The sequence below is a fragment of the Trichechus manatus genome, unplaced genomic scaffold (assembly GCF_000243295.1).
Source record: "Trichechus manatus latirostris isolate Lorelei unplaced genomic scaffold, TriManLat1.0 scaffold00006, whole genome shotgun sequence".
Classification (NCBI taxonomy): domain Eukaryota; kingdom Metazoa; phylum Chordata; class Mammalia; order Sirenia; family Trichechidae; genus Trichechus; species Trichechus manatus.
Genome location: NW_004443942.1, coordinates 29,586,766 through 29,598,337, shown reverse-complemented (window position 1 = coordinate 29,598,337; position 11,572 = coordinate 29,586,766).

The following is an 11,572-nucleotide window of genomic DNA, read 5'->3' as shown; positions in this document are numbered from 1 at the left end:
TGGAGGACATTATGCTGAGTGAAATAAGTCAATCACAAAAGGACAAATATTGTATGAGACCTCTATTGTAAAAACCCATGAAAAAGTTCACACACAAAAAGGAACAATCTTTGTTGGTTACCAGGGATGGGAGGGGTTGGGGGAAATACTAAATAGGCAATAGATAAGTGGCATCTTGGGTGACGGGTGAGACAGTACAAAATACTGAGGAAGCCAGCACAACTTGTACAAGTAAAGGTCATGGAAGCTCCATAGACACTTCCAAACTCCCTGACGGACTGAATTGCTGGGCGGAGGGCTGTGGGAACCATGGTCTTGGGGAACATCTAGCTCAATTGGCATAACACAGTTTATAAAGACAATGTTCTGCATTCTACCTTGGTGAGTAGCGTCTGGGGTCTTAAAAGCCTGTGAACAGCCATCTAACATACTCCACTGGTCTCATCCCTTCAGGAGCAAGGGAGAGTGAAGAGAACAGGGTACAAGGAAAAGATTAGTCCGAAGGACTAATGGACCACACACATCTACCAAGGCCTCCACCAGACTGAGTCCAGTACAGCTAGATGGTGCCCGGCTACCACCACTGAATGCTGTGACCGGGATCACAACCGAGGGTTCTGGACAGAGCTGGAGAAGGATGTAGAACAAAATTCTAACTCATAAAAAAAGACCAGATTTACTGGTCTAAAGGAGACTGCAGAAACCCCGTGAGTATGGCCCCCAGACATCCTTTTAGCTCAGTGGTGAAGTCACTTCCGAGGTTCACCGTTCATCTGGGGAGTGGACAGCCCCATAAAACCAAATGGGACTAATGAGGCATAGCAGTCCAGGGACAAGGACTAGAAGGCAGAAGGGGACAGGAAAGCTAGTGATAGGGAACCCAAGGCTGAGTAAGGATGGTGTTGATGTGTTGTGAGGTTGTTAACCAGTGTCATAGGGCAACATGTGTACTAACTGTTTAATGAGAAACTTTTGTTCTGTAAACCTTCATCTAAAGCGAGAATAGCCACACAATTTTAAGAGTGTAGTTGATGTCACTGAACTGTGCATGAAGAAATTTTTGAAATGGTGTATCTTCGACTGTGTATAGTTTCACCAAAGAAAAAAGGTCAAGAAGGGGGAGGGTTGACATGTCGTGGGGTTGTTAACCAATGTCATAAACCAATATGTGTACTACTGTTTCATGAGAATCTATTTGTTCTGTAAACCTTCACCTGAAGTTCAATAAAAAAATTTAAAAAAAAAATTGTATTCAATATTGCTAAGGATATTGTGGTTGGTTAGGTCCTTCATGTGGTTGGAGATGTGAGGAGAGAATCCCAATCCGAATTCTTGCCACCTCAAACTCTAAACCATACCATTGCTGCCCCTGAACGCCCTGGTTTTGGTAATATGTGCTTTGTGTAAAATGATATAATCTTCGAGGTGGGGGGAGAGTATGCTATTTGCCCATCTAATTAATGGCATAAGAAAACGTAAAAGACACTTCTTTAGGACAGCACAACTCCATAGACAACTTCTACCACAGAGCTCACTCTACCTTCTTCAACAATCTTTTACCTTACCTGGTTTTCTAACTATTTTGACATACTTGTCCATTTCTCTGTCTAGTGTCAGGGGAAGACTGCTTTCTATACCTAATAAGGTTCAAAAGAATTGTCTGCAAAACTAAAACTTCTAAGTTATAGAAAATGACTGTGGTTGTCCATTTTTAAGCAAATGCATGGTTGATAAAGCAATTAGGCTATATCGTAACATATATATATATATATATATATATATAAAAATCAAGGGTATTATGTTAGACTGCCATAAATCTTCATAGCAGCAATCAATTTTGTTCAATATTGTCTCTATAAGAAATTAAATAATTATTTTAAGAATCACTTTGTAATCATCAGGTCAATGCAACAGTTAGGTTAATAAGTATTCTCTGATCTTTGCTGATCATGTCACCACAAGAACAATTCATGTCTGAGCAGTTGGAATGATTCTTGAGTTAATGAGGTATTATGCTTGACACAGTCGTAAATATAAATTTATTTGGGGGATTTGCTCCTTAATTTTTCACTGCCTACACCAGAACTTGGAGGACTGTAGGACAAGGTGGGTGAGAAAGAATGGGAGCTTTGAATTGGACTCATGTGTGGATTCATTTGATATGGTGCAATAATGTTTGGAAAATATGAAATGTTATCCCCCTTTCCTGATTACCACCATTTCACACACACACTCACCCACATACATACACAAGTGCATACGTGCTCATACGTGCAGACTTATATACACATACACAAACACACACTCCCTGACAGTTTTTGTCATTACTCCTGACTTTCTTTTAAGCCCTATGACATACACTGACTGATGAAAGAGTTGTTTTAACCAAAATGCAACAAAAAGGCATTGGAGTCAGAGGCCCGTAGTAGACTAAAATTCAGAATAAAACATAAGGACTCTATAAAGTATCCTTATGTATAGATAAACAAATGGATGACAGATTAGACAGATAGATAGATAGATGGAAAAAATCCTAGACTAGATGAGTCAAAGGAAAAATATGGAGTGCATAATCGAGGGAAGCCCTCAGTGAGATGGACGGACACAATTGCAACAATGGACTCATACATACCAACGATCATGAAGGCGGCACAGGAACTGGAAACATCTCCTCCGGTTATATAGGAGTCGCCAGGAGTCAGAGCTGACTTGATGGCAACTAACTATAACAATGGATTATTGAAAAGGCATCCTGTAGTCTCTGCTATGCTCACTCCTCCCATGTTCCTTCCCATCCTAACTTGGACTTGAAGGAAAGGAACGACAGAAACCACACGTTGTTTTTTGAATTCCAGTGACAGAGTGGATCTTTGCTCCCTCTCCTGGGTAAAGACCAGGAAGGAAGGAAGACCCAGGGATGAGAATGACCACGTGGTACATCCAGGCAAAATAGGCTGGTTTGGCCTTACTGATGTTACTCTATGGTTCTAGCCAGGTGTGGAGAAAGTAAAATAATTTCTATGTGCCCAAAAGCAACATGAAAGTGGTGAAGGTTTCTCATAATCTCAGGTGACAGGTGCAACATAATAGAGTCCAGCTACCTGGGAAAGCATGAATTACCAAAGACAAAGCTAGACCCTAGAGTCACCCAGTTATACAGAAGGCAGGATCTATCAATAACAGGAATAACACTTCTCAGCATGCATCAATGGACAAACAATGATGCTATCTAATCTTCAAACAGTACTATCTACAATTTATAGAAACTGAAAAAATTGAGGCTTAAAGATTTGAGACTGATATTGTTAGTCCTCAAACAACTATTATATGACAGAGCTAGCATTTAAACTTAAAATTCTGATCCCATATCCTGATGTCTTAGTAATTCTGCTATATAAACTTTGGTGTTGTTACTGTTTGCTGCTGTCGAGTGCGGCTCCCAACTCATGGCGACTTCATGCACCGTAGAACAAAATGCTATCAGGTAGCGAGCACCCTCATAATTAGTTGTGGATTGGACCATTTGATTCACAGGGTTTTCATTCACTAATTTTTGGAAGTAGATCTCTGGCTCTTTTTTCTTAGTCTGCTTTAGTCTGGAAGTACCAATGAAACCTTCTCAGCAACATAGCAACACACAGGTGTCCAGTGACATTGGGTTGTGCATGAGATGCACTGGCCAGGAATTAACCCCGAGTCCCCCACATGGAAGGTGAGAATTCTGCTACTGAACCACCACTGCCCTCAAATCAGTTGCTATCAAGTTGATTCTGACTCATGGGGATCCCACGTGTCAGAATAGAACTGTGCTGTATAAGGTTTTCGAGGGCTAGTTTTTTGGACTTAGATTACCAGGCCTTTCTTCCTAGGTGCCTATGGTTGGACTCGAATCTCCACCATTTAGGTTAGCAGCCTAGTGCATTAATCATTTTCATCACCAGTGGACTCCACAATAGCCCTCAAGTTGATTCTGACTAATGGTGACCCCATGTGTGTCAGAGTAGCCTCAGTTTTATGTTTGTTGATTAAACAAGTGAATGAATGGTTATGATCGAATGTACTTTTCAATAGAGCAAATGACAGGCATTAAATAATTTTAACTCAGTTCATAACTGACTTGGTTGCAACTTGGTTTTGGTTCTAATGAAATAGTCTAGTTCTTATTTCTGATTCCTTACCAGGTAGATGCTCTTTGGCTTTTTAACAGGTAGTATGAACTTCCTCTGACCCAATGTAAGCATATGTGTTAAAAATTTATGACCCCATTCTGGCACTGATTAGTCTATTAAAATTTTCCTTTTATGTTAAAGTTGATAATGCTATCTCCAATTAAGCTCCATTATCCATAGAGAACTTTTCTTAAAAGCTTTCTTTATAATAGTCAGATTCAACTTTATATCTGCAAGTCAATTTAGTCAGGGTTATATGCTTATAGTTTTGGTAAAATAAAAATTACTTATTTTTAGAATGACAAGATGCAGCTACCAAAACCCCAAACCCATTGCTGTTGAGTCTGTTTGAACATATAACGAACTCATAGAGAATTATTTATAACAAAGCTGGAAGCAATGCTTTCATGAAATGAGGAGAGCGGATATTTTTATGTAGCATTCATAATCACATAATAAACACAGTAATGTACTAAGTGTATTTGAAATCAAGTTAGATAGGTACTCTTTGTTAGGTGCTGTTGAGTCAGTTCTGACTCATAGCGATCATATATATATATACACAACAGAACAAAACACTGAACACTGCCAGGTCCTGCAACATCGTCACAGTCATTGCTATGTTTGAGCTCATTTTTGCAGCCACTGTGACAATCCATCTCGTTGAGAGTCTTCCTCTTTTTTGCTGACTCTCTACTTTACCAAGCTTGATTTTCTTTCCAGGGACACGTCCCTCCTGATAACGTGTCTGAAGTACATGAGACAAAGTCTTGCCACCCTGACTTCTAAGGGACATTCTAGCTGTATTTCTTCAAAGACAGATTTGTTTGTTCTTCTAGCAGTCCACGGTACATTCAATGTTCTTCACCAACACCATAATCAAGGCATCAAATCTTCTTAGTCTTCCTTAGTCATTGTCCAGCTTTCATACGCATATGAGGTGATTGAAAACACCATGACGTGGGCCAGGCGCACCTTAGTCCTCAAAGTGACGTCTTTGCTTCTTAACACTTTTTAAGAGGGCTTTTGCAGCAGATTTGCCCAATGCAATTCATCATTTAATTTCTTGACTGCTGCTTCTGTAGGTGTTGATTGTGGATTCAAGTAAAATGAAACCTTTGACCATGTCAATGTTTTATCCATTTATCATGACGTTGCTTTATCGATCTGGTTGTGAGGATTTTGGTTTTGTTTGTGTTGAGGTGTAATCCATACTGAAAGCTATAGTCTTTGATCTTCATCAGTAAGTTCTTCAAGTCCTCTTCACTTTCAGCAAGCAAAGTTGTGTCATCTGCATATCACAGGCTGTTAATGAGTCTGCCTTCAATCCTGATACTGCAGTCTGCTTCATATAATCCAGTTTCTCAGATTATTTGTTCAACATACAGATTGAAAAAGTATGGTGAAATGATATGACCCTGAAGCACACCTTTCCTGGTTTAATATATGATATTAAACCAAGCAGTATCCCCTTGTACTGTTTGAACGACTGTCTCTTGGTCTATGTACAGGTTCCACAAGAGCACAATTAAGTGTTCTGGAATTCCCATTCTTCGCGATGTTATCCATAATTTGTTATGATCCGCACAGTCAAATGCCTTTGCATAGTCAATAAAACTCAGGTAACATCTTTCTGGTATTCTCTGCTTTCAGCCAGGATCTATCTGATATTAGGAATGATACTCCTCGTTCCACATCCTCTTCTTAATCTGGCTTGGATTTCTGGCAGTTCCCTGTGGATATACTGCTGCAATTGATTTTGAATGATCTTCAGAAAAATTTTACTTGTGTGATATTAATAATAAACCTGTACCCGTTGCCATCGAGTCGATTCTGACTCATAGTGACCCTATAGGACAGAGTAGAACAGCTCCACAAGGCTTCCAAGGAGTGGCTGGTGGATTCAAACTATTTTCGGCTATTTTATAGTCACTCTGTGTATTTCTTCCATCTTGTTTTGATGCTTCCTGTGTCATTCAATATTTTGTCCATAGAATCCTTCAATATTGCAAGTCCTGTCTTGAATTTTTTCTTCAGTTCTTTCAGCTTGAGAAACGCTGAGTGTGTTCTTCCCTTTTTATTTTCTAACTCCAGGTTTTTGCACATTTCATTAAAATACTTTTCTTCTAGAGCTACCCTTTGAAAGCTTCTGTTGAGCTCTTCTACTTCATCATTTCTTCCATTCACTCTACATTTAAAAGCAAGTTTCAGAGTCTCTTCTGATATCCAATTTGGTCTTTTTTTTCTTCCTTTCCTAACTTTTTAATAACTTTTTGCTTTATTCATGTATGATGTTCTTGGTGTCATCCCTCAACTCATCTGGTCTTCCGTCATTACTGTTCAATGTATCAAGTCTGTTCTTGAGCTAGTCTCTAAATTCAGGTGAGATACACTCAAGGTCATATTTTGGCTCTCATGGAGGTGTTTTATACTCTTAGATATCTTTTTTTTTTTTAATATGCCTAAGATTATTATTTTTAAGACATTACCGTGAGCTGTTAAGATTTAAGTGAAAATGTTTTATTTTAAAAATTTACATTATAGGTCTATTTTTATTATACTCTTACTCTTTTCTCCCAAGCATTCTTTCTTTCTTTTTTAATTTTATTGTGCTTTAGGTGAAAGATTACAGCTCAACTTAATTTCTCATTCAAAAATTTATACGCATATTGTTTTGTGACATTGGGTGCAATCCCCACAATGTGACAGCACATTTTCCCTTTCCACCCCGAGTTGCCTGCGTCCATTCATCCAGCTCCTGTCCACTCCTGCCTTCTCATCTTGCTTTTGGACAGTTGTTGCCCATTTGGCTTCATATATTTGATTGAACTAAGAAGAATGTTCATCATATGCATTATTTTTTGTTTTATAGGCCTGTCCAAACTTTGTCTGAAAAGTGGGCTTTGAGAATGTTTTCAGTTCTGGGTTAGCAGGGTGTCCGGGGGCCATAGTCTCAGGGGTTCCTCCAGTATCTGTCAGACCAGTAAGTCTGGTCTTTTTTCATGAATTTGAATTCTTTTCTACATTTTTCTCCCTTTCTGTCTGGGACTCTCTGTTGTGATCCCTGTTAGAGCAGTTATTGGTAGTAGTTGGGTACCATCTAGTTCTTCTGGTCTCAGGTTGGTGGAACCTCTGGTTCATGTGGTCCTTTTCTGTCTAAAGCAACATTTAATTATCACGACAATATCACTTCCATTCTACAGATGGTGAAACTGTGGCTTTAAGGTCCTGTTTTTTAAATGAATTTTACCCATCGACAATCTATTATCCCATGAATGTTTACACTGTCCTCATTGCATAGTCATCTTCATTATTCACTGATTTCATATTTGCGAATTTGTCTACTTGCTAAAATTTATTTGGAATCCCAAAATCAAGGCTAATGATGCATTGTGGTCATTTGTGAATACGCAAGGAACATTTGAAAATTTGAGTCACCCTACCTGCAAGTTTCCAGCTAAGGTCAAATAAGTGATGATCTGCCTTCTTGTTTCAGCTCTCACTGTGTAAACAAGGATCCTGTTCGTGAACTGTTTAGTGCCACATTTGTCACATTTTTGTGATTTTGTTTGGTGATTTTTTTGTTTAAAATGGCTCCTAAGCATAGTGCTTAAATGCTATCTAGTGTTCCTATGTGAAAGAAGGCTGTTATGAGCCTTACAGAGAAAATGTGTGTTTTAGATAAGCTTCACTCAGGCATGAGTTATACTGCTGTTGTCCTTGAGTTTAGTATTAATGAATCAACAATATGGTACATCCAGAAAAAGGAAGAGGAAATTTGCCAATCTGAAGGTGAGGCCACTCTAGAAAGTGCTAAAATAACATTTATGGTGTGTGATGAATCTTTGAAAAGATAGAAAAGTGGCTTAATGTGGAGATTAATGAGACGATAATTGATAAACAAACAAACAAAATGGCGGATAACATTGTTATGAAGCTGAAAGCCAAAGAAATTTACGGTCACGTTACTCAGGGTGAGGAAGATGTGAAACTCTTCTCAGCTAGTGCTGTATTGTAAAAAGCATAAAAATAATAATTAATTGTTTGTGAGAAATATGTATTAAATAAAGTGTCTTTAAATAGAAATGTACACAGAACAAGATTACATGTTGATCGGTTGATAAAAACTTTGTGATCAGAGGCTCGCAGGAACATAACCCTATATTTTCCCTGGAGCAATGGCTCAGTATTGACTAATTCAGTGTTTACAGCAACTTTACAGAACATAACTACCACAAGTAATGAGAATAGACTATATTTCAAAATCATAATTCTAAATTTGCATTAATTATTGTTTTAAAACAAAACCATATGCCAATGAAATTAATTTTATGAACAGAAAGAAAATTCTACTCAACTAAAATGGAAATAGTATCCATTAAACAAATTCTTATAACTCTAGAAAGTCTTTTTACTCTTGAAGTACTGGCTCTTACGTTTTACATAATGTGTAACCACTCTTAGGCTAAATATGTATGCTTCTGGCCAAAAAGAAGATGCAGGAACAAGTTGTCTCCTGCTAAAGAGAAAAGCAGAAGAGCCATTCAAGTACCACAAGAAAACCTGGGATATGAAGGGAAAAGCAATAACAGTGACAAAGATGAAGAGTTTGGACATAAATGATAACCCATTTCTCACTTAGATGCTTCAGGCTTCAAATTAGAGAACAGAGTGCAGTTTGGAGAATCATCAGGGGCTACAATCCAGCATGGCTACCATCCAAAATGTACAGTGGATGAGAATAAAGTAAATCAAAAATTAATGGATTAGAGTTTAATGCTGATTGATTAAAGACAGAGAAGTACTACATTGCACTAAGCTTCCTATTCAATTAAATAACACATGAGTGATTTGTTATTTAATAGTTATATTTTTAATTCCTGCTGTATGCATGTAATGACATGCTCACATCTGACCTTCCAGGAATATTCATTTAGCAGAAATAGTTGCCATTTCTGTGTACAAGGAAAGAGGAAGGCATTTTCTTTAAAAATTAATTCCTGTTAAATTAAGATGTATGCATCCAAATTTTGCATCATCATAAGAAAATACAACTATCATTCATTCAACATTCCTTCATTTAGAACACCCAGTTATTAACTCCTTAAATATATTTTTAACATTGGAGAAATGCCTTTGATGTGTGTTGGGACAGAAAGAAGAAATATTTTTGATCTCATATTCTAATGTCCAAAAATCTTTTGATTCTGCTCATAAAGTACAAGCGAAAAGTAAAAATTCCTTTGGGAGAAATGACTTGACCCAAGGCAGAGTCTCATGATCTACCCCAAAGATTTTTGTTGTTTATTTTTATTTACTTGGTTGCTTGGTTTGCTTGATTTTGTTTGTTTGTCTTCTTTAAACTGAAAATCTGAAAGGACCCTCTTAACAAAACTGAAAACATAAATTTGAGAAGGCTTGAGTTTGTACGTTTATTTTGGCACCAGAAGCAGAAAATCATGTTTATTCTTTTCTTCCTGTAGTTACTTCATCATTTATTCATTTAGATTCCTTCTGCATGCGGTATGCAAATATGCAAAGGTGAATAGGGGCTTGCTCTGTCTCTGTATGACTTCTTAGAAAGCGAGATCTCATTTAAGTTCTGTCAACTGCTGCTGGAGCAGCAGTGTGCTACCCCCAAATGCCATCAGCACATGGCTACATAGCCATTCGGATTGATTTGAGAAGAGGCAAAATGACTAATATTTTTAATTTGATACAACTGTAAAATTAGGTCCTGTATATTAGAGTCTAACCTTACCTCTGGGGCCCATAACCTAACCTATCACAAGGCACCATCAGTTATCAAAATGGCAGGACCCATTGCTGTCTAGTCGATTGTGATTCATAGCCACCCTAAGAACAGAGTCGAACTGCCCCATAGGGTTTCCGAGGAGTGGCTGGTGGATTTGAACCGCCAAACTTTTAGTTAGCAGCCTGGGCTCTTAACTACTGTGTCACCAGGGCTTCTAAAATGGCAGGCAAACTTTAAAAAAAGAAATAATGGAGATTACGTCAGAGGATGTGGCAGACATTTTACAGGTATACAAAATGAGAACGCTTTCAGGTAGACAAGTTTTTGTGGAGATGGCCACTATAATCTGGAATATATATTTACTTTTTTTGGTGAAACATCTTCATTCTAGGACGGTAAACAACTTATCCATTCTGAAGCCATGTTAAGATAAATTTCCACAATCAGCTATTTCCAAATGACAGCTATTTTAAAATGTTAAGAAGGAGTCAGGTAATTAAAGAGTGGATTTTGACAAGCCCCTGGAATACTCATATGCATCTGCCTTTATTTCAAACGAATAAAGTGAAATTTTCTGAAGAGAACAGAGAAATGGAGAGAAAGCGGATGCAAGGCTTTGTGCTATTCCCTAACTGAAGGGTAAAAAGGATGACATTAATGGAATCTCTGAAGCAGAAAACACTTCTGGAACAACCGATCAGGAAGAAGTAAACCACAAAGGCCATTTACCCCTGATAGAGAAAATGTCTAATCAGGTAAAGGACCAGAGAAGTTGCCTCCTGTGCAGATTCTGATTGTGTAGAACTTCTGGCTCAACAATTAGAGAACCAAAACTCATGTGAAGAAAATAAATAGATGAAAAATTTGGAGACAAAGCATTTTCACCTTGAGAATTTTTTTTATCTAAATAATAGAAGTACATTAAGATTATGAAAAGAATGTTTATTACAGAGTTTTTAATAGCTAAAACCTCTCAATTACCTAAATGTTCAATAATAGGAGAATGATGATGTAAATAATGATTTAGTTATAAAAGAGAATACTGGGCGGATATTCAAAATCATGCTTAAAAACAGACAACACAGAAATGCTCATGATATAATTTAATTGACAAAGCAATGTGCAAAATTTAGTTTATGCTATTAACATGACTACATGATACTATGTATATGTGTATATAGAGAAATATTGGAATTTGCACTAATTAAAATCAAAATGTTTTCTTTGGGTGTGGAGATTATGGATTCTGTTTAGGTCTCCTTTACTATCCAAATTCACTACAATAAGTAACGTGTCTTTTAACTCATTGCCATCTAGTAGATTCTGACTCATAGTGACCCTATAGGACAGAGTAGAACTGCTCCATAGTGTTTCCAAGGCTTTAATCTTTACTGAAGCCAATTGCTGCATCTTTCTCCCATGAAACGGCTGGTGGGTTTGAACAGCTGACCTTTCAGTTAGCAGCCGAGCACTTAACCACTGTGTCACCAGAGCTCCTTACAGTAAGAAAATACTACCTTTATAATCAGGGGGAAAAAAACTGAAAAAAATGAACCACTACAAGGTATTAATAACTGAGATTTTCCCTTACTTGTAAGCTAATATGTCAAGCTGCCACCACTTCATAGATGCTGCCGGAAGACACCAG